The sequence below is a fragment of the Magnolia sinica genome, unplaced genomic scaffold (assembly GCF_029962835.1).
Source record: "Magnolia sinica isolate HGM2019 unplaced genomic scaffold, MsV1 ctg293, whole genome shotgun sequence".
In the NCBI taxonomy this organism is placed as follows: Eukaryota; Viridiplantae; Streptophyta; class Magnoliopsida; order Magnoliales; family Magnoliaceae; genus Magnolia; species Magnolia sinica.
In genome coordinates this window covers 230,875-255,255 of record NW_026682804.1, presented here as the reverse complement: position 1 = coordinate 255,255, position 24,381 = coordinate 230,875, and the positions used below count along the sequence as shown (strand labels likewise).

Below are 24,381 nucleotides of genomic sequence, written 5' to 3'. Positions count from 1 at the left end.
CTCATCCCAACTACCCGAGAAATCGATTGTGCAGGCCCGAAGCATATCCTCAAGGATCTAGTTGACCCTTTCGGTCTGCCCATCGGTCTGTGGATGATATATGGTGCTGAGCTGTAAATCAGTGCCCATTTCTCTCTGAAAGCTCCTCCAAAACTGAGATGTGAACCTCAGGTCTCGGTCTAAAACGATTGAAACAGGAACACCGTGTAGTCTCACGATCTCATCAACAAACATCTTTGCGAGCCAGTCCGCATGCCAGGTCTCATGAATTGCAAAAAAAATGTGTCAACTTCATCAGACGGTCCACAATAAGCCAGATGGCATCATGACTGCGCTGAGTCCTCAGCAAACCCATGACAAAATTGGTAAATATGTGCTCCCACTTCCACATCGGGATGCTCAACGGCTGCAATAGGCCAGGTGGTCTCTGATGATCGACCTTGACACACTGGTATGTGTCACGCTTGGCCACAAAACTGGCTATCTGGTGCTTTATCCCCACCCAAAAATACTGACGCCTCATATCGCAATACATCTTCGTCGAGGCAGGGTGGATAGAGAACCGTGATCGATGTGCCTCGGTCATAAGATCTCGGCGCAACTCAGGAATATCCGAGACATATAATTGACCTTTGAAATGAAGTCCACCATCAGAACCAATCTGTCAATCTGTCTAACTCTTAAATGATGCCTCTGCTCGGTAATCCTGTAATGACTCGTCTGTCTGCGAAGCCTCAATCACCCTTGCGACAAAAGAGAGTTGAATCGACAGGTTCGATAGCTGAACGATAGAAAACTACAGACCAAACTCGAAGTCGTACTTTGTTATATCTTCGAGCATCCTCTACTCCTGAATCATCATGTGTGTCACCAGGCCTCGTGGCTGATGGCTGAGGGCATCTGCCACCACGTTCTCCTTGCCCGGGTGGTATTGGAGATTAAAATCATAGTCCTTCAAGAGCTCCATCCAATGCCTCTGCCTCATGTTTAGCTCGAACTGAGAGAATAGATACTTCAAGCTCTTGTGGTCGGAGAAGAGCTCAAACCTCACCCCATAAAGATAGTGCCTCCACACCTTCAGTGCGAAGACAACTGTTGCCAGCTCCAAATCGTATGTGGGGTAGTTCAGCTCATGGACCTTGAGCTGGCGAGATGCAAAAGCCACCGGCTTCCTATGCTGCATTAGGACAGCACCCAAGCCAACTTACGAGGCATCGGTAAATACAATAAATTCATCACTCCTAGAGGGAAGAGTGAGGACAGGAGCGGACGTGAGGCGGTCCTTCAGCTCCATAAATGCCTGCTCACAAGCGTCGCTCCACACGAACTTGGCACCCTCCGGGTCAACCTAGTCAACGGGGTTGCAATGTGAGAGAATCCCTCAATAAAACGTCGGTAGTAGCCCGCCAAACAAAGAAAACTACGGATCTCAGATGTGTTCTTGGGTTGGCCCCACTGACGCACCACATCAATCTTCGAGGGGTCCACTGTAATACCCCGCCTCATCACCACATGATTGAGGAACTTCACCTCCTCCTACCAGAACTCACACTTCTCCAGCTTTGCGTAAAACTGGTGTGCACGAAGGGTCTGCAATGTAATCTCTAGATGCCACTCATGCTCCTCACAGGTCCTCGAATATATCAGAATGTCATCGATGAACACTACAATAAACTAGTCGAGATACGGACGAAAGACCTCGTTCATCAACTGTATGAATATCGCGAGTGCATTGGTCAGTCCGAAGGACATGACCTGGAACTCAAAATGACCGTAACGCGTCCTGAAAAATGTCTTCGGGATATCCTCATCTCGAACCTGAACCTGATGATAACTGGACCGCAAGTCTATCTTCGAAAAGAACTGTGCCTCCTGCAGCTGATTAAACAAATCATCGATCCTTGGGAGCGGGTACTTGTTCTTGATCGTGACCTTGTTGAGATCGCGGTAATCTACGCAAAGCCTCAACGAGCCATCCTTCTTCTTCACGAAGAGTACCAGCGCTCCCCACGGTAAACTGCTTGGACGGATAAAGCCTAACTCGCGTAACTCGTCCAACTACTTTTGCAGTTTCCGTAACTCTAATGGTGTAATACGATACAGGGCCTTCGAAATATGCACAGTACTGGGCACGAGATCAATCTAGAACTTAGTGTGCCAATGAGGTGGTAACCCCGGAATCTCTTGGAACACATCGGGAAAACCACAAACGACCGGTAGTTGGTCGATACTCAAAGCAACTGACTCCTCAACGACACAAGACAACAAGTAAGAAAGCTGCTCTCCTCTGCGCTCAACAATAAACTGGAACTCTAGCACGCTGGGTATACAGAACGTGACTGTCGTCGCGAAGCACTCCAGTATGGCATGGTACTCGATGAGCCAATTCATGCCCATGATAACATCAAACTCGGACATCGGTAATACAAACAGGTCGGCAGGCAAAAAGATATCCCCAATTAGAATGGGCAAGTGAGCAAAATCGGTCTAATACTGCAGTATTCTCCAAGGGCATCGATACTGACAAACCCTCATGGGCAGATTCTATTGGCAAATCGGATCATCAGCCACAAAGGAATGCGATGCACCAGAATCAAACAATACACATACAATGCATGCAGAAATAGGTAGAGTACCCTCGACGACCCCTCCTGATGAGTGAAGGTCCTACTGGGTAGCATAAAATCTGCCCTGGGCCTGCTGGGGAGGTGCAGGTCCCCTTTGAGGTCTCTGCTGATGCTGCTGTCATTGTGGTGGCCTCATCTACTGCCTTTGCTGTTGTGGGGGAGGCCCTGGAGGCTGGTGCTATGGTCGCTACTGCTGATGTGGTGGCTGTCGCGGGGATACGGTGCCCTCGGCTGATGCTGTTGCGGATGGGGACACTCGTGCACACGATGTCCTATCCTACCACATCCAAAGCAGGTACCTGTGAATGGTCCCGAAGGTGGTGCTGGGGTGCCACTAGTGCTTGAAATACTGGGCAGGTCGTGCGCCACCGCTGTGAACGACGCTGCTGGTGGGAACTACCACAGGGCGCCTTCCTCTTCTAATCTCCCCTCTGGTCACGGGCTCTCTGCAAACCAGCCCAATCTGACTTGTATATCTGGGTCCTCTCCATAATCTGCTAAAAATTCAGAAGCATGTGTCTGATCACACGATTCCTGAGGGTAGGTCGCAAACCGTTCTCAAAACAGCGGGCCTTTCGCCCCTCATCATTAACAAGATACGTCATGAATCTCGATAGTGCGATGAAACGTGCCTCATACTGGGACACATTCATGTCTCCCTGGACCAGAGTCTTAAACTCTAATGCGCACTGCTGGCACATGTGCTCAGAAAAAAACTTTTGGTTAAACCGGTCTACAAAGTCCTCCCAGGTCCACACAAAATCAGCAGCTACCGATCGAGCGACAGATATGCACCAATGCTGAGCCTCACCCTAGGGAAGGAATACAGCTAATAGAACTCGCTGTTGGGTCGTACATCTCCTGGTGTCAAATATCTTCTCCACCTTGGAGCACCATATCTCTGCTGCAATAGGGTCTGGCTCACCCTGGAAACGCGGAGGATCGTGCTATCGGAAGTCCTTGAGAAGGGCGCTCGCACAATCCTACTCAGCCTCAACTGGTGTCACAGTGGGATGCCTGCTCTGCCCCTGAAGAATAGCGGTCATCGCTTGTAGCATATGCTGTATCTGAGTGGCACTCACAGGCACGGTCGGATTTGCACCGGTCTCAGGTAGAGGAGTGACATCCTTAGGTTAGAAATCAGGAATATCCGGTGGTGGAGTAGGAGTCGCAGGTGGTAGAGCAGGAGTCGCAGGTGGTGGAACAGGAGTCGCAGGTGGTGGAGCGGGATTCGCTCGGGTTGCTCTTTTAGGCATCACGTCCTATAGGAAGGAACAAGGGTCTATCAGCCTTGAGAATTCTCGAAGGCATAAACGTTAAGGATCTATGTCGAAAAATCTCTAAGTCGTCTGGACTTGGAACGTATTCATTCTAAATTCATAGTAGATATGTGATGTGATCCTCAAGTATTCCCAAGTTATGCTCTGATACCAACTTCTGTCATGCCCCAACCTCGGAAAGCAGGCTCACAAAATTCTCGATCATCGAGTCCAGCGCCGACAGCCTCCATAGTGCCCCATTCTCGGATTACAGTACTCACATGCCAGATTCCGATCCTGGGATCCTACAAGGAGGATTCTCAGTATGAATTTTTTTTAATAAAGCATAACCACAAGCATAACCAAGTTACAAAACAATGTCACCACATATCCACTATATCAAAAACTTTAAGTACAATGCGGGAAGGGAAATACAGGGTGATCAAAACTCCAAAATAATCGGACGTGCACTCCTGCCTCAGCGCTGCTGCGATCCAATGCCACCTGCATGCAACAGTCGTGCATAAGCTTACAAAAGCTTAGAGGGTGGTGTAAGTGTGTGCGCAAGGCAAGCGCCAAGTGGACAATATCAGAGTAATGCGAAAATATGTGGTAAGTCCATGAATGCTATCAGCCGTACCAAAGTTATGATGCAAGGCATGAATGCTATCGGCCATACCAAGGCCATGCGATGCGAGGCCTATGTAGCCAAATGTCATATGCAAGATACGAAGCAATCATGCCAGTACACATATCAGTACAGTTCCTCTCTGGGATATCGTTAGGGTCTAATACACTTCACACTAACTGCCTCCTCCCTAGCTGTACAGCCAAGCAAGTGGAATAGACCTCACTATCCGCCTGACCAGTAGTCTTCCAATACCTACCCGGCTCGTCGATAGTGGACTCATTTGCAAGCTGGTCAAACTCAGCCTAGCTTATAGCCCCCTCACTCGGGCAGATAAGGCCACACCCCCTTCCAACCGACCACGACATAGTGGGAGACGTGGCCTATTGGTATTCGGCACTCCGGCGCTCGTATATCCACTCAGTTTAGACGTTGAAGCAACTCCTGGTATTAAAAAGGTTCTGGAACTTTCACCCAAGGACATCCTAAGTGCCCACAGTGGTAGAACTAAGTATTTTCTGTATCCGATATGGCCATCCACGATGTGCCTGTGGAGCCACGGCCCTGATGTCGCTAGGGCGTACAATGATCATGACACACAAATGCGAGATGCATGAATCACACCGTCAAATCATGCAGGAATCCAGCGCGTACCGTACGATCATGTGAGGCACTCCGTCTCATAAGGAGTCCCATAAATATCTCAACTTAACTAGCTTATGCTATGATTAAACATTCCTCATATCAAGCATACAAATGATGCGTATGGACATGAGTCATGGAGTTACACTAAGCATGTTATAAGGTGATGAACTATCTTCACAACGAAGGTGGGCCTAGATGGCCTAGGCACAACAAGTATGGGCCTATTAATGGGCCCTAGGGAGATTTATAATGCGAACATTAAACCAACATTATTCTTACAATGTGGACGTCAAACCAACATTGCTCCCAAGGCATGGCCCGCCATAAAACATCATTACACAAACCATGGAGGAATCACACATTACAATGGACCCTAAGGACATCCCGTTGGGCCTCGACCCATGGGCCTTAGATACATCAAATGGGCCGCCTCATATGGGCCTTATATAAATTAAGTGGGCCGCATCAATGGGCCTTATGTACATTACAATGGGTCATATCTCATGGGCCTTTAAATACATCACAATGGACTTCGTAACATGGGCCTCAAATATATTAAAGTGGGCCTTAACAACGGGCCACAAATACATCAAGACGGGCTTAATCACATGGGCCTTATGTATATCACATGGGCCTCACCAACGGACCCTATATGTACATCAAATGAGCCACAACCAAATAAGAGTGGTGATAATGATTTCCACCATTTAAAGTTCCTAAGGCCCATCATAACATATGTTTCCCATCCAACCTGTTCATAGGTTATCATAGTGATAGATGAAGTGGAAACAAATATTAGCTTAACAGGGAACTACTATGCCCCTTAGAAATTTTGAATGGTGGACGTCATTGTCCACTACATTAAATGTTGGGGTCCACTTGAAACTTTAGATCTGACTTATTTTTAGTCTCAAGCTTGTTAAGACAAGCTCGCTAAGTGGTTGGACAGTTTGGATGCAACATATGCATCAAGGGTGGGGTCCACTGAACTATAGATCTGACTCATTCTTTAGCTCATGCCAAAATATGAGCTTTCAAGTGGCTGGACAGTTTAGATGCAGCATATGCATCATGGTGGGTCCCACCGTCCAAGTGTGGATGGTGTGGATAAAATACATAAATCAGGGTGGTTTCCATCGTCCATTGCTGTGGACAGTGTGGATAGAATACAGGCATCTTGGGATCCCACGTGGGGCTCACCATAATGTTATATGTCATCTAACCTACTGACAAGGTCACACTGACTTGGATGGAAGGAAAAACAAATTTCATATTGGCCCAAAACTGCTGTGAAAACCCAAATGGGTTTCAATGGCAGACGGCTCAACCCCACTATTTCTTATGATGTGGGCCACCTGAGCTTTAGATGGGGCTGATATTTAGGAGGGGCCTACTTCAGGAAGGGGCCCATCTAATGAACGGGTTGGATGACGAACAAACATCATGCTGGGGCCCACAGCTAGGACCGTGGGTCCCTGCCCATTTCACGGTGATGCCAACAGCCTCCTGTTGCATAGCAGCAGCAGCAGGCGCTGCACCTAATAATTTTTTTTAATTTTTTTATTTTTTTAAAATCTCATTTTTTTTAGGTTTTTCGTGTGTGGGGCCCGCATCGGAAGAATCCATCCCATCCACTGCTTCTCATAGCCCAAGATAAGCTGAAGAAGCCCAATATTCAATATATTTTGGGGTGTGGAAACATCATGTGGATTTTTAACGGTGACAGACACTGTTTTCTATGCTATGGCCCAAACAGAAAGTCAGATTGGCCCCATTTTTCAGTTCAACGCCTAAAATGGTATGGGGAAAGGGATGGATGGTGTGGATTGGGTGCATACATCAAGGTGGGGCCTACACAAGTGGTCCACTCAAAAGCTTGTTGAATCAAGCGTACATTTGGTTTCATTTCACGTCCAGCGTCTCTGGACGCTGGACGACTTGGCTATAACACATGCATTTAAGGTGGGCCTTGCTCAGGTGGGCCACCAAATGCACAGATGGTGTGGATACAACACATATATGAAGTGGGCCCCACCTTCAAATGGCTTGGCTAAAATACATGCTTCATGGTGGGGTCCATCTGGGTGGGCCACACGGCCACATCGTCACATGAAAAGAAACAAAAAAGAGAGGGAGAGAGAGAGAGAGAGAGAGAGAGAGAGAGAGAGAGAGAGAGAGTGAGACATGTGTGATGGAGGGCTTTGCCACTATGAGCCCTCTCTTGCAAACAATCATACATCAAGTGGGTCCCATTACACGTGGGCCCATCAAACCAAAAATCAACGGTGGAGATCCTTTCTCCACCAAATGTAAGGTCTAGATGACCCTATCCATACAAGGAAAATAAACATCATGATGGGGTCCATGAAGAATGGACCCATCATGGAATGATCATGAGGATCAAGGTGGGCCATCGGCCACATTTTAGGGTCCAAAGTGAGATCCATACCATCGATCGGTAGGCCTCACTTGGCCCATCATAAAAATATGAAACTGGCCTATCGAAGCACCCACCGTTCGATCTTCTTGGTCCAATGGAAAACCGATCTCCTTGTGTCTCACTTTGATGGTGGAAGATGAGAAATGAATGGCTAGGATAAAGGTTTTTGGGATGGGAAGTGGGCCATACAACTCACACTTTTTCTCTCATGGAAGAGCTTGGACATGTGATACTTGTTGCTTGAGAATGAGGGAGATGAGAAATGTAAGAGAGATGAGAAAGATTAGAGATGTGTGATGGATGTGAGTGATGGGTGAGGTGATGGTGTACTTGATATGTATGGGTGTGTAAGAGAGAGGGTGAGAGAAAGTTGACTTGGTGGTTGCTTGACTTGGGGAGAAAGAGAGCATGGGTTGTATGTACTTGACATGAGGTGATTGATTGATTGATTGATTGATGAGAAATGTTGTAGAGATTATCTTGAGATTGCAAACGCGCGGCGTTTTCTTTGAAATAAACGCTAGCCCACATCTCCCTTACAGGGTATTAGATCGGTATGCAAGACGCGGTGTTGGAACCGCGGTGACGGTGCTGTCACAATGGTACAAGTCTCGGATTAAGCCAACTCAAATCTACTGGATAGACTTAGAGTCGCGTGCAAACATCGATTATAGGTCACGGATTTTCAGACTTCGATGGAAAAATCGCGAGAGTCAACGGAACAATACGGACTAGGATACGGGTCTCACAATCATGCTGTGTCTGGTTGGGCCAGTCCAACCAACACACATGATCGTGCATCCTCTGGCCTGCCATATAGGTTAAAAGGTAGCTATGTATACTTTCACATCTACATACTCTGCATCTGTCCATTTCCCCTAATATCCTTAGCCGTGGGAGATTTAATTCCTTCACCTGCTTCTGCTGCTGCATCAATTACCACCTGCTAATATGGAGAATTGGCCACGTTAGGAGATATGTTGGCATGTATAAATAATTAGCTACTGCCCTACCTAGCTTCTCAATAGAAGTTCTACTCCACATTTGTTTTATTTTCTTTTATTTAATTGATTCTTTCCTAAACAAGATTAGATCAATAGAGGGCCTCTTAGGCTCATTTACTTCTTTATCCAAATGTGTAAGGGCATCACGTAAAGATGTCTCTCGTCGGCTCCCAAACATACATCATAACCTATCAAACCTACCCCCCACCCCCACCTACAGAAACAGTCGCACTCCCAGTCTCACTCCCACTCCCACTACCCCCCCTGTATCACGTATTAACCCACTCGCGCCAAACATGCGGCGATGTTCTTCGTCTTCATGAGCTAGGCACAAGCTCTCTCTCCTAACTACAGTTAATTCCTGATCTGATTCTTCGTCAGAATCAATAATATCCTCATCACGAACGCCCATATATTCAAGACCAAACACCTCCTATCGAGCCGCATCCAAAATTTCATCTTTATTCTTTTGTACAGTAGCACATTTACCCTTCGACTCATCCAGACTGGCTTGCATTAAAATCATTATCTCTTTCGGTACTCTAGTATATCCTACAACTTGACCCTTTCGATGTGCCAAATGTTGTTTGAGACGCATAATTCCATCAATTACTAGTCTATCACAATAGTTGCACTTCATTTGGAGCCTAGTACTACCAACCCTCTAACAATGTTGTCATCCAATATCCAGTTCACACTCCAAGTATAGGGTTGTGATGTAGTAATAATCTCGGTAAGACCGAGGTCGAATCCACAGGGACTGAAACCTGTACGTAATCTAAAAATAACCAGAACTAGAACTAGAATGAGATGAAATCTAAATTAGGTGAATATGAGGGGATAATGGTGAAATATTACGCTAAAACTTGTAGAATTCAAAGGTGGGAAACTAGGAATTCAGAGGATCCACTTGTAGAGATTAGGGAGATCTACGCTAGATTCATGAACTAACTAGACTTTGAGTCCCATCTTCATCTAGTTGGAAGATATATCATTAAAGCTTGATCTGAACTTCCTTTGATTTAGTTTTCAAAGAGATGAAAGGTGTGAGAATTAGAGTCGATTCTATCACAAAACCATGCCCATAAGACAAAGTAAACAACAAAACTAAACCAATCCACAACCATTCAGAAGATGTATGGATGTTAGGAAGGATTTCATCATCCAACCATGTCCAAGGGGTGATGGTGAACAACAGGGCTTCCTAATTTCACAATCAAAATAAGGGAAAAGAAATACTCAAAGCCATCGCAGATCTATTGTAATCTCAGTCACAACAAACCATTAAAAACTAGAAGCATTCCTATAATCAAACCAGAATTAAAATTTGTTCAGTCTAACATGAATCAGAGCCGTAGGATCATACCCATCACGCCACAAGCTTCACCTCTTAGCCCTAGATAAGAGGTTTAACCCAGCATGATTGGACCAGATCTCGGAAAAATCATAATAAAAAGACTGTAAATAAAACAAATAAACAACTCTAAAACTACTCTCTCTCTCTCTCTCTTACTGACGTTCCCAACAACTGATTGGATGCCACTCTTCTCTTTTCTTTCTTCTCTTTATAATAGTAAAAGGTCAGTCGGTGAGAGCTTTTGCACAAATAGGCGATGCGTAGGGGTGTTTACGCAGCTGTAGCATTTGCAGCACCTTTCGCAGGAAAGGCAACACAGCAGATCTCGTCTAAAGGGGATTTTCAGCTCCAAGTGTAGGATCTGAGCCATTCAGGTTGCATGGCTGTGGTTGGTCCCACCTTGGGATGTTTTTGGACGGTCCGAATCATCGGACCAATCAACGGTGGTGTGCCACAACGTTCCGGAACTCACGGACACACAATCCCTACGTAAAGCAAGTTGCTGTGGATGCCGTGGGGCCCATATTTCTTGATGTTTTAAGAAATCCACGCTGTCCATTAGTCTCTTGTCCAAAAATCGTTCCGAGATGGCTAGTTTTGGAGCGCTGATAACGTGGCCGACTTGAATAGTCTACTAGTTCTAAATGCTTGAATAGTTTTTATTTTCACCTTTTAGGCTTCTCTTATATATAGGAGGTCGTCTATGACTCCTTACGATAGGCCCTCTCAAATTTTTTAGTGCGAGGGGGTCCGAAATATTGTGTAGAGCTTTGAAAAGCCACTCTCATCACCTAAAATGAAAATCGACTATTGTTTTGAAAAAAAAAACGTGGCCCACTTGATATATCTTGTTGCATGGTTCTATCGTTCAACACATTTTGCATCCCCTTGCTGGCATTCTTCAGACCAAGAACCACTAGATCTTGGTTAGGACCCTCATATGCATCGAATGGACAACTCAGATTGAGCTGATGGGTCCACATGGTGGCCCATAGAGATCCTGCGGCGATCCCCTATTCGCAACAGAGTTTAAATGGGAAACTAGTCGGGTCAACGCTTGCTGACTGACTTAGCTGTTTCAGTGCATGGCGGTTGTGCTCATGCACCATACGCATGCACTTTCCAGTGGGGCCCACGAAGAAAATCTGTTCTGTCCATCCATTTTCTTAGTTAATTTAAAGGGTTGAAACGTGAATTTAAGCCTATCCAGGTATCAGATGGGCCCCAAGTTGATGATTTATGGGTTGATCTGACCACTGGGCTACTTCCACAAGGATCTGGAGGCTGAAATTCGACATGTACGGTTAATTTGTGGTCTTCAAGCCATGTATGAAGTTTCGAGCAGAACGGATGGTGCAAACCCTGTGATCTTGCATTGTGCACGACTTTCAGGCCTCTTTAGTATGACACACATGATTTTCTTGAATCTCAGCCGTATAAAATCATCGATCTCGGTGCCCTGGAGTCTGTCCCTTGCCTTGATGACTTCAGAGTGTCAAGTCCACGCTTTTAGTATCCTTTTGCAATCCATGCTCATAAGTACACCTAACATCACAAACACGATTAAAATAGGCTGTTAAACAGTATCATGCTCGTAAAATCTGGTAATAACTGGGGTCTAATATGCAATATTTGATCCTCATCACAACTCCTAACCAACATTTTGCTAGCCTCGAGCAAAGTATGTGAAAAATAGATTGAGAATTACAGGACGATTTCTATAAACTCAAGTGATTTTTGAAAAACAATCCAGATACTAGAATTTCAAGATTCATGACATTACTCTCTCCTGGACTCCAACGCATGGTAAATTTCATAATCAAGTTCAAAGTATTAATCCATCCATTAGAAAAAATTCTAAACATTAAGATCTATGGGTGTGTAGTGTAATCTCGGCTTATCAACATTAAGATTCACTTCTCTATTTCATGAAATCATTGGTAACCAACATGAGCATTCATGACAACAAAAACCTAAACCAATACCTGCCTTATAGATCATCCTAGCAACTTTTGATTTTTCAAAAAGACAAAATTGACGCCAAGGAGGGGAATCAAATCTCCACCTATAGGGAGCAAACCTATGGCGAAGACCAGTCACCTAACCCTTTTCGAATGTCAACCTTGGGGAATCGAACCTTTACATATAGGGAGCAAACCTATGGTGAAGACCATTCGCCCAACCCTTTTAATTTTCTCAGGTTGGTTCCTTTCATGCTTAGGGATTACCAGGTTATTCTTTCAATATCGAACTGAAACTTTAATGTATAAGCGAGATGTGACATGTGAAATCATGATTCAATCAATGTTTAAAACTTCTAATCATGGATTGATAATTCAACTCAACTGTGGAATCTATCAGACAGCTAAATCCAAGAGACGTAAATCCCCGACACTCCATATCTTATAATTTTAAATCAATGATGACCGTCAAAATCACTTCAAATTCACAAGAATTTTCAGAATTTTTTTTAAAAAAATTTCACAAATTTTGCTCAAGACCGAGAAAATACTGATTAGGTGACCTAGTCACCCACTCTCAACCTAAATCTACATTATCCTCAATGTAAAAGAAATAAGCATGTAATGTACATGAGACAACAAAAGTAAAAGAGGAGTGATGGAAAGATAGTACCAGAACAAAAGAATCAAGAGGCTTTTCCATAAAGATTTCGGCATGAAAGCAAGTCAGCACAAGAGAGAAACCAACAAAAGTAAACAATCCTAAAACAATGTAGAAAGCAAACTAACTTAATGGCATAAAACTGACTAACCTGGAACAACATAAAGTAAACTACCTTAGTCCTATGAAAGCAGTAAACCTACCTATACCTCCATCAGACTAGGAGATCAATCCTGGTAAACAGGATTAGTAAGAGGCATGGACATATCCTCTGCATCAAATTTCTCGACAAATGGCTTTAGGCAATGTCCATTCACTTTAAACTCATTGCCATTGTTTGGATTCTGAATCTCGACAGCCCCATGAGGATAAACATTGATAACGGTAAAAGGGCCGGTCCAACGAGATCGAAGCTTACCCGAAAAGAGATGTAATCGAGAATTATACAAAAGAACTTTCTGACCAGGCGTGAATAATTTTCGCAGAATATGTTGGTCATGAAACACCTTCATCCTATCCTTGTAAATTCTCGAGTTCTCGAACGCGTCATTCCGGATTTATTCGAGTTCATTCAACTGAAGTTTGTGAAGCGAGCCAGCATTGTCCAGATTGAAATTCAGGTTTTTGATCGCCTAGTAGGCTCTATGTTCCAACTCCACAGGCAAGTGGCAAGCCTTCCCATAGACAAGTCTAAAGGGAGACATTCCAATAAGGGTTTTAAAAGCAGTACAGTAAGCCCATAAGGCATCGGTTAATCGGATTACCCAATCCTTATGGTTAGGGTTAACCGTTTTCTCCAAAATGTGTTTGATCTCCCTATTGAAAATGTCGGCTTGCCCACTTGTCTGTGGGTGGTATGGGGTGCTCACCTTATGAGAAATACCGTATTTTTTCATTAAAATCTCGAGGATGTTCTCTTTTAGGAATTTAATGATCGTGCAATGGTCATTATTCTGACACGAAATCGCTTTGACCCATTTAGTGACATAGTCTACAGTGAGCAAAATATATAGATTTCCAAAAGATTGGGGGAATGGTCCTATGAAATCGATGCCCTAGCAATCAAATGCCTTTATGATAAGAATGAGATTCAAAGGCATCATATTTCGCTGGGACAACGCTCCCAATTTCTGACAACGCTCACAAACTTTACAAAACTCATGAGTGTCCCTGAATATAGTGGGCAAGTAAAAACCACACTGCAGAATCTTGGCCGTGGTCTTTTTAGCAGAAAAGTGACCACCATAGGCCTGTGAGTGACAGAAGGAGATGACACTCTGATGCTCATCGTCTGGCACACATCTCCTTAAGATTTGGTCTGGGCAATATTTAAACAAATATGGATTATCCCAAAAAAAGTTGTGCACCTCGATGAAAATTTTCTTCTTATCTGGCGCAGTCCAATGTGTCGGTATAAAACCTGTGGCAAGATAATTAGCGATATCAGCAAACCAAGGTGAATGGGAAACTCTGAACAACTGTTCGTCAGGGAATATGTCATTGATATGTGTCGTCTCAACGAAATCAGAGGGATTAAGGCGAGAAAGATGGTCAGCCACTACGTTCTCTACTCACTTTTTTCTTTTATTTCTAGGTCAAATTCCTAGATTAGGAGGATCCATCTTATCAGGCGGAGCTTAGAATTATTCTTAGGTAGAAGATACTTGAGCGCCGCATGATCTGTGTAAATAATGATCTTGGATCCGATCAAGTAGAACCTAAATTTGTCCAAAGCAAACACTACGGCTAAGAGTTCCTTTTCTATAGTTGAGTAGTTCACTTGGGCAGGATTTAGAGTCTTACTCGCATAATAAATAACGTAGGGTTTCTTATATTTTCTCTGGCCTAGAACCGCCCCAAGAGCATAATCAGACGTATCGCACATAAGTTCAAAAGGAATGCTCCAGTCAGGTGGTAGTATGATGGGTGCACTGGTCAACATGCCCTTAAGCTTAGCGAAAGCTTCCTGACATGGCTCAGTCCACTTGTATGGTGTATCCTTTTAAAGTAGATTACATAGAGGACAAGAGATGAGACTAAAATCCTTTATAAATCTTCTGTAAAACCCAGCATGTCTTAAGAAGGATCGCACGTCCCGTATGTTCTTGGGTGGAAGTAGGTTAGAGATAAGATTGATTTTTGCCTTATCCACCTCGATTCTTTTGAACGAGAAAATATGTCCAAGGACAATTCTCTTATGAACCATGAAATGACACTTCTCCCTGTTAAGTACCAAGTTCTTTTATTCACATTTTTTCAGCACACATTTAAGACTTTCTAAGCACTCGCTGAAAGATGGACCGAAGACAGAGAAATCATTCATGAAGACCTCTAGATATTGCCCCACCATGTCAGAAAAGATACTCATCATACATCATTGAAAGGTGGTAGGGGCATTACATAGTCCGAATGGCATCCTTCGGTAAGCAAAGGTGTTGTAGGGACATGTAAACATAGTCTTTTACTAATCTTCAGGGGCGATCTCTATCTGATCGTAGCCTGAATACCCATCAAGGAAATAGTAATAGGAATGACCAGCTAACCTTTCCAAGATCTGATTAATGAAGGGTAAAGGAAAGTGGTCCTTCCTCGTGACAGTATTCAACTTCCTATAGTCAATGCACATTCTCCAACCAACGGTAACTCTAGTTGGCACGAGTTTATTATTGGCATTGGCTATGATGGTGATCTCGGACTTCTTAGGAACCACCTGAGTTGGACTCACTCATTGACTATTGGATATAGCGTATATGATACCCACATCTAATAGTTTAAGAACCTCGGCCTTAACCACTTCCTTCATGTTTGGATTTAGTCTACGTTGTGATTAACGAGTGGTCTTCGCATTATCCTCAAGATAAATGCAGTGAGTACAAATTGAGGGGTCAATTCTCTTGAGGTTCGCAATCGTCCATCCAAGGGCTCCCTTATACTCAATGAGAGTAGATATGAGCATACTCTCTTGTTCTTTCTCAAGGTGGGAAGAAATTACCACCGGGTATGTCTCATCTTGACCTAAATATGTATATTTCAAATCAGAGGGCAAAGGTTTTAGGTCAAGCTTCGGTGGCTTGAGGTTAAACGGCAGAGGCACTTCATCGGTTTGGGGCAACTCTTCAAATTGTGGCCTCCACCGGTTAACTTCATGTACCAGCATAGCATCAAGCATAGCACACGTCTCTCTAATCATGTCATCATCAAAATCATGGGAGTGGGCCAGGCTCATCTCTAGAGGATCAGAGGATAAGGTAAAGGGTGTCCTATCTTCCACGAAAGTGTTAATCATGTTAATGTCTTGGAAATCGTCATCATCCTCTAATTGTCTTCCTGTGTTGAAAAAAATATTCATTTTTAATGTCATATTCCCAAAAGACATACTCATTACAACATTCTTGTAATTAATAATTGCATTTGAGGTGGAAAGGAATGGACGACCAAGAATGACGGGAATCTGAGTGCTCATGTTACCGATGGGTAAGGTATCCAGGATGATAAAATCTATAAGGTAATAAAATCTGTCGACCTGGACCAACACATCCTCAATTATCCCTCTTGGTACACAAATAAAGTGATCAGCAAGTTGTAGTGTGGTTAGGGTGGGTTTTAATTCACCTAAACCCAACTGTTTGTATATCGAGTGGAGAATAAGATTAACGCTCGCTCCTAAGTCAAGAAGTGCATGCTCAATTCAATAGTCCCCGATTACACATGATATGGTTGGGCTACCGAGATCTTTGAATTTTTGCAGCATATCTTGCTTTAGGATGGCACTCACTTTCTCAGTCAGGAAGATTTTCTTTTGAATATTCTGCCATCTTTTGGTTGTACATAAGTCTTTCAGAAATTTGGCATATGAAGGTATTTGTTTCACGGCATCAAGTAGAGGAATGTTGACCTTCACTTGTTTTAACACCTCTAGAATATCCTGAGAGTTAGAGAGAGGTTTTGGTGCAACCAACCGTTGGGGAAATGGAGCAACCAGCTTCCCTTGAGGTTCCGGTTCTGACTCTGGTGGGGCATGGCTAGATCCATCTTCTTTGTCCACTTCTGGGTCCATAAGCTTTTCAGCCCTCAACGGAATGGTTTTGTCAATGATCTTCCCACTCCTAAGAGTGGTGATGGATTTAGCTTACTCCACCTGATGTGAAGAGCTCGGGTCGCTAACTTCATATTACAGTTTAGGATTAGGAAGAGGTTGGGCTAGGAAGCTTGTAATGCCCCATGTTTTCAAGACCGGAGTATATAACCCGTTTCCCAAAAACCCAAGTGTTAGCTTATAAAATCCAGTATAAATTTGAACCGTTTATCACTAATCAGAGTTAACAGCAACGAAGCTAGATTAAACCATGCATTGTATAAAAATATTTTGATCATTACAAAATTCCAAATGTAGCGTCCATATAGGACTTATATGATTCCAAATACAAAGTTCATTGGACAGGAACAAAAATGTATCATTTAATGATGGAGCTCTATATGGGCCGCATGGACCCTATCTAGCTCTCCAGCTACCCGATCTGCTCTAGCACCCTGTGAACAGCATCAGCTCGCTCTACACCTGCATTAACTGTTACGGTTTAATAGTGTCAATGGCTATCGCAGTGAGGAGAACCCTCTAAGATTGTGCACTCATCATTCATAGTCCAATATAGATCGCAAGTCATGAAATTTTGATATATTAAATAGGGCATTGCATGATCATACTCATATACTCAAAAACTTAGCAAATCAACAGAATCTCATTATAAGCAAAACATAATAGCAATCGCAATACAAGGAAATATATCCATGTAACCAAACAATCAACCATACGGCCTTATATTACACTCGAGAATCACATTTGTACGTGAACTCCGCAAGATGGCTAGAAAATCGATAAGCGAACTTCAGCTCCACCAGGAAATCATAGTACAAGTGAAATCCATAAGGTGAATAGAAAATCAACCTTTAAACCTATACTTTACCTGGGATTCATATCGTACGTGAACTCCACAAGATGGCTAGAAAATCGATATGCGAACTTCAGCTCCACCCGAAAATCATGGTACGACTGAAGTCCATAAATGATGAGACAATCAACATACAAACTCTAGATCACCCAGAAATCATATCGTACGTGAACACCGCAAGATGGCTAGAAAATCGATAAGTGAACTTCAGCTCTACCCGGAAATCATGGTACGACTGAACACCGCAAGATGGCTAGGAAAACAACATACAAACATCTACTTCACCTGGAAATCATATCGTATGTGAATATCGCAAGATGGCTAGGAAATCACTAAGCAAACACCCGCTCCGCCCGAAAATCATGGTACGATTGAACACCACAAGATGAAGAGACAAACAATACATAAACCCTAGACCACCCAAAAATCATATTGTATGTGAACAACGCAAGATGGCTAGGAAATCGCTAAGCGAACACTCGCTTCACCCAGAAATTATGGTACGACTGAACACCACAAGATGGCCAAGAAACCAACAAGATATGCGAATATAATCATCAAGCTACAAAAGGGCACCAACGACCCATCAAAGCCACGAAGGGCAAATAAACAATCCAAGCCACGTAGGGCGAGTATGCGGTCTAAGCCATGTAAGGCAAGGTGTGATATATGGACCGCAAGTTGGTGAGTTTGGGACAGGTTCATTCATTACATCACTCAATCGCAAATGAGCAACATATAGTTAATTAATAATGTATGACTAAAGATAGCATGTTATCATCAAATCATTTATGCATATTATAATTAAAGAAAAATGTCTATCATCTAACACAACAATTTAGCCTATTCAATAGTAAGGTAAGTAATTCAATTATATGAATCATGCCATCATCTATATCCAAATTGATGAAATTAAGTGGGAAGCTCAAAGGGTGAGTCCTCACCTTGGTCAAACAACCTAGTTGTGTGTGGCCCGCTAGGTAGCATGGATGTAGCCCGATCGAGTCAAACCTAATCGATAAACATGTGACCATGACTTAATCAAAACATTAAGGAAGATAGTAAATACGTAGCTTCTATGGTCAGTGTACTTAAAGAAACAAGTGAAGTGAGTTGTGATTTACATCGACTCGATAGCTTAACTTGGCAACTCGGATCTAGGCAAAACGACAAGTCGTGGATTCAACTACGACCCGCCGAGTTGACTCACTCCCTCACGCTCTCTTCTCTACCCTCTTTCACTTTCTCACTCCCTTCCCCCCTTTTTTTTTCTTTTATTATTGCTGGAACTTCAGCCAAAATATGGACCGAGTCAACTCGGACTCAACTCGTCAGCAAGTTGACTCGACTCGCAACTCTCTCTCTTCCTCTCTCTCTTCTCTTCCTTACTCTTCTCTTCCTTACTCTCTCTCTCCCTCTTTTTTTTCTCCTGCTGGAATTCCAGTAATGGGTTTGGATGACCCAAATCTGGACTAGGTCCTGGCCCCAACTCGGACCCAAACTCAGCTCGATCTTGGTAGCGAGTCAGGGTGCTATTCGTACCCACACTCTCCCTCTCTGCCCTTTCTTCCCCTGCTTCCTTCTCTGCTTCTCTTTTTCTCTTTCTTCCACGATTTCTCTTTCTTTCATTCTTCTGTTGTTGCTGAAGGTACAATAGCGAGACCAGGCACTCAGAGTGGCCTGTATACACTCAGACTCGGATAGATCGAGTCTGAGACTCAGCGCAGCAGTCGGTTACCATGTGAAAGAGGACATCGTCCTCTCTCCCCTCTCGTTTTCTCTTCCGCCTTTCTTCTTCTTCTACTTCTCTCTTCTCCTCTGATCTTTCTCCTCTTTCTCTCTTTTTTTTTGACAGGGGAGGGACCCGATTCAGACCACGGCTCGACCAACCCATTCTCAAATTCAAAAACCTATAACCTAAACCAAAACCTATAACCAAAACCAAAACCAAAACCTGTAGCCTAAACCTGAACCCATTCTCAAATCCCAAAACCTATAACCTAAACCAAAACCTATAACCTAAACCAAAACCAAAACCTACAACCTAAACTTGAACTCATTCTCAAATCCCAAAACCTTTAACCTAAACCTAAACCTTAACATAAACCTATAACCTATAACCTAAATCAAAACCTATAACCTAAACCAAAACCAAAACCTATAGCCTAAACCCGAACCCATTCTCAAATTCAAAAACCTATAACCTAAACAAAAACCTATAACCAAAACCAAAACTAAAACCTATAACCTAAACCCGAACCCATTCTCAAATCCCAAAACCTATAACCTAAACCTAAACCGTAACCTAATCCTATAACCTAAACTCAAATCCCTAAACCTTAACCTATAACCTAACCTAAACCTATACTTATAACCTAAAACTATTTCCAAATCCCAAAACCTATAACCTAAACCTAACCTCTCCCAAAACCTATAACCTAAACCAAAACCTATAACATAAACCAAAACCAAAACCTATAGCCTAAACCCGAACCCATTCTCAAATTCAAAAACCTATAACCTAAACTAAAACCTATAACCAAAATTAAAACCAAAATCTATAGCCTAAACCCGAACCCATTCTCAAATTCAAAAACCTAAAACCTAAACCAAAACCTATAACCAAAACCAAAACCAAAACCTATAACCTAAACCCGAACCCATTCTTAAATCCCAAAACCTATAACCTAAACCTAAACCGTAACCTATTCCTATAACCTAAACTCAAATCCCTAAACCTTAACCTATAACCTAACCTAAACCTATACTTATAACCTAAAACTATTTCCAAATCCCAAAACCTATAACCTAAACCTAACCTCTCCCAAAACCTATAACCTAAACCAAAACCAAAACCTATAGCCTAAACCAGAACCCATTCTCAAATTCAAAAACCTATAACCTAAACCAAAACCTATAACCAAAACCAAAACCAAAACCTATAGCCTAAACCCAAACCCATTCTCAAATTCAAAAACCTATAACCTCAACCAAAACCTATAACCAAAACTAAAACCAAAACCTATAACCTAAACCCAAACCCATTCTCAAATCCCAAAACCTATAACCTAAACCTAAACCGTAACCTAATCCTATAACCTAAACTCAAATCCCTAAACCTTAACCTATAACCTAACCTAAACCTATACTTATAACCTAAAACTATTCCCAAATCCCAAAACCTATAACCTAAACCTAACCTCTCCCAAAACCTATAACCTAAACCAAAACCAAAACCTATAGCCTAAACCCGAACCCATTCTCAAATTCAAAAATCTATAACCAAAACCAAAACCAAATCCTATAGCCTAAACCCGAACCCATTCTCAAATCCCAAAACTTATAACCTAAACCAAAACCAAAACCTACAACCAAAACTTGAACTCATTCTCAAATCCCAAAACCTTTAACCTAAACCTAAACCTTAACATAAACCTATAGCCTATAACCTAAATCAAAACCTATAACCTAAACCAAAACCAAAACCTATAGCCTAAACCTGAACCCATTCTCAAATCCCAAAACCTACAACCTAAACTTGAACTCACTCTCAAATCCCAAATCCTTTAACCTAAACCTAAACCTTAACATAAACCTATAACCTATAACCTAAATCAAAACCTATAATCTAAACCAAAACCAAAACCTATAGCCTAAACCCGAACCCATTCTCAAATTCAAAAACCTATAACCTAAACCAAAACCTATAACCTAAATCTGCACCCATTCTCAAATCCCAAAACCTATAACCTAAACCTAAACCATAACCTAATCCTATAACCTAAACTCAAATCCGTAAACCTTAACCTATAACCTAACCTAAACCTATACTTATAACCTAAAACTATTCTCAAATCCCAAAACCTATAACCTAAACCTAACCTGTCCCAAAACCTATAACCTAAACCAAAACCTATAACTTAAACCAAAACCAAAACCTATAGCCTAAACCCGAACCCATTCTCAAATTCAAAAACCTATAACCTAAACTAAAACCTATAACCAAAACCAAAACCAAAACCAAAACCTATAGCCTAAACCCGAACCCATTCTCAAATTTAAAAACCTATAACCTAAACCAAAACCTATAACCTAAACCCGAACCCATTCTCAAATCCCAAAACCTATAACCTAAACCTAAACCGTAACCTAATCCTAAACCTAAACTCAAATCCCTAAACCTTAACCTATAACCTAACCTAAACCTATACTTATAACCTAAAACTATTCCCAAATCCCAAAACCTATAGCCTAAACCTAACATCTTCCAAAACCTATAACCTAAACCAAAACCTATAACCTAAACCAAAACCAAAACCTATAATCTAAACTTGAACTCATTCTCAAATCCCAAAACCTTTAACCTAAACCTAAACCTTAACATAAACCTATAACCTATAACCTAAACCAAAACCAAAACCTATAACCTAAACTCGAACTCATTCTCAAATTCAAAAACCTATAACCAAAACCAAAACCTATAACCAAAACCAAAACCAAAACCTATAACCTAAACCCGAACCTATTCTCAAATCCCAAAACCTATAACCAAAACCTAAACCGTAACCTAATCCTATAACCTAAACTCAAATCCCTAAACCTTAACCTATAACCTAACCTAAATCTATACTTATAACCTAAAACTATTCCCAAATCCCAAAACCTATAACCTAAACCTAACCTCTCCCAAAACCTATAACCTAAACCAAAACCTATAACCTAAACCAAAATCAAAACCTATAACCTAAACTTGAACTCATTCTCAAATCCCAAAACCTTTAACCTAAATCTAAACCTTAACATAAACCTATAACCTATAACCTAAACCAAAACCTATAACCTAAACCAAAACCAAAACCTATAACCTAAACTCGAACCCATTCTCAAATTCAAAAACCTATAACCTAAACCAAAACCTATTACCAAAACCAAAACCTATAACCTAAACCCGAACCCATTCTCAAATCCCAAAACTTATAACCTAAACTTAAACCGTAACCTAATCTTATAATCTAAACTCAAATCCCTAAACCTTAACCTATAACCTAACCTAAACCTATACTTATAACCTAAAACTATTTCCAAATCCCAAAACCTATTACCTAAACCTAACTTCTCCCTAAACCTATAACCTAAACTCAATTCCCTAAACCTAAACCTACACCTAATCCTAATCTCAACTCCCTAACCTAAACCTAAACCTAAACTTGAAAACCCAAACTTAAACCCAATCCTGAACCTGAACCCGATTTCCTAAACCTAAACCATAACCCATTCTCAATTCCCTAAAGCTATAACCTATAACCTAAACCTAAACCTAAACCTAAAACCTAAAACTTAAACTTATAACCTATAACCTAAATCAAAACCTATTACCTTTTCCTAAACCTTAACCTAAACCTTTATCCTATAACCTAAATCAAAACCAAAACCAAAACCTAAAACCTAAACCTATAACTTATAACCTAAATCAAAACATATAATCAAAATCAAAACTAAAACCTATAACCTAAACCAAAACCAAAACCTATAGCCTAAACCCGAACCCATTCTCAAATCCAAAAAACCTATAACCTAAACCTAAACCTTAACCTAAACCGTTAACCTATAACCTAAATCAAAACCTATAACCTAAACCAAAACCAAAACCTATAACCTATAACCTAAACCCGAACCCATTATCAAATCCCAAAACCTATAACCTAAACCGAAACCAAAACCTATAACCTAAACCCGAACCCATTCTCAAATCCCAAAACCCAAACCTAAACCTAAACCTAAACCTAAAACCTAAACCTAAACCTATAACCTAAACTCAAATCCCTAAACCTAAACCTAAACCTAATCCTATAACCTAAACTCAAATCCCTAAACCTTAACTTATAACCTAACCTAAACCTATATTTATAACCTAAAACTATTCTCAAATCCCAAAACCTATAACCTAAACCTAACTTTTCCTTAAACCTATAACCTAAACTCAATTCCCTAAACCTAAACCTAGACGTAAACCTAAACCTATAGCCTAAACTCAAATATCTAAACCTTAACCTATAACCTAACCTAAACCTATACTTATAACCTAAAACTATTCCCAAATCCCAAAACCTATTACCTAAACCTAGCCTTTCCCTAAACTATAACCCATTCTCAATTGCCTAAAGCTATAACCTATAACCTAAACCTAAACCTAAGCCTAAACCTAACCTAAACTTATAACCTTTCCTTAAACCTTTAACTTAAACCTAAACTTAAAACCTAAATGTATTCTCAAATCCTTAAACCCAAACCTACACCTAATCCTAATCTCAACTCCCTAACCTAAACCTAAACTTGAAAACCCAAACCTAAACCCGATCCCGAACCCGAACCTGATTTCCTAAACCTAAACCTTAACCTGTAATCAAGTTCCCAAAAGCTATAACCTGTAACCTAAACCTTAACCAAAACCAAAACCAAAACCTATAACCTAAACCTTAACCTATAACCTAAACTTAATTATAACCTATAGCCTAACCTTAACCTAAACCTATAACATAAACCTAAACTAAAACCTAAACATATAATCATATGGTGAGACCATTTCTTTTGTGTCAATTTCATTCCTCTTTGATTTTTTTTTTTAAATTCATTAAGAAAAAAAAGTAGTTATACGTGATGCACTTCTTTCACTGTCTTTCTTTTCTCCAATGGGCATTCTAATTTATGAATGACATGACTGTTTGTAGGATGATGGAATATACGAAGCTGTTGAAATTTCAGGGTGAAGTCGAGCACATTTCTCTAATGAAGCCAAAGATTTGTATTTTCAGCATTATTGTAATTGTAACTATAATTGATTGTAATTATA

The 24,381-nt window shown here is 41.6% G+C and overlaps 1 long non-coding RNA gene across 1 annotated transcript in view; it reads left to right on the top strand.

Moving 5' to 3' along the window:
• Positions 1-24,345, top strand: part of LOC131236209 (uncharacterized) — a 98,313-nt gene extending 73,968 nt beyond the window's left edge. Inside the window, exon 6 of the long non-coding RNA XR_009166635.1 lies at positions 24,260-24,345. This is a non-coding gene — a long non-coding RNA (uncharacterized LOC131236209). The remainder of the gene's footprint in view (positions 1-24,259) is intronic.
• Positions 24,346-24,381: the final 36 nt, after the last annotated feature.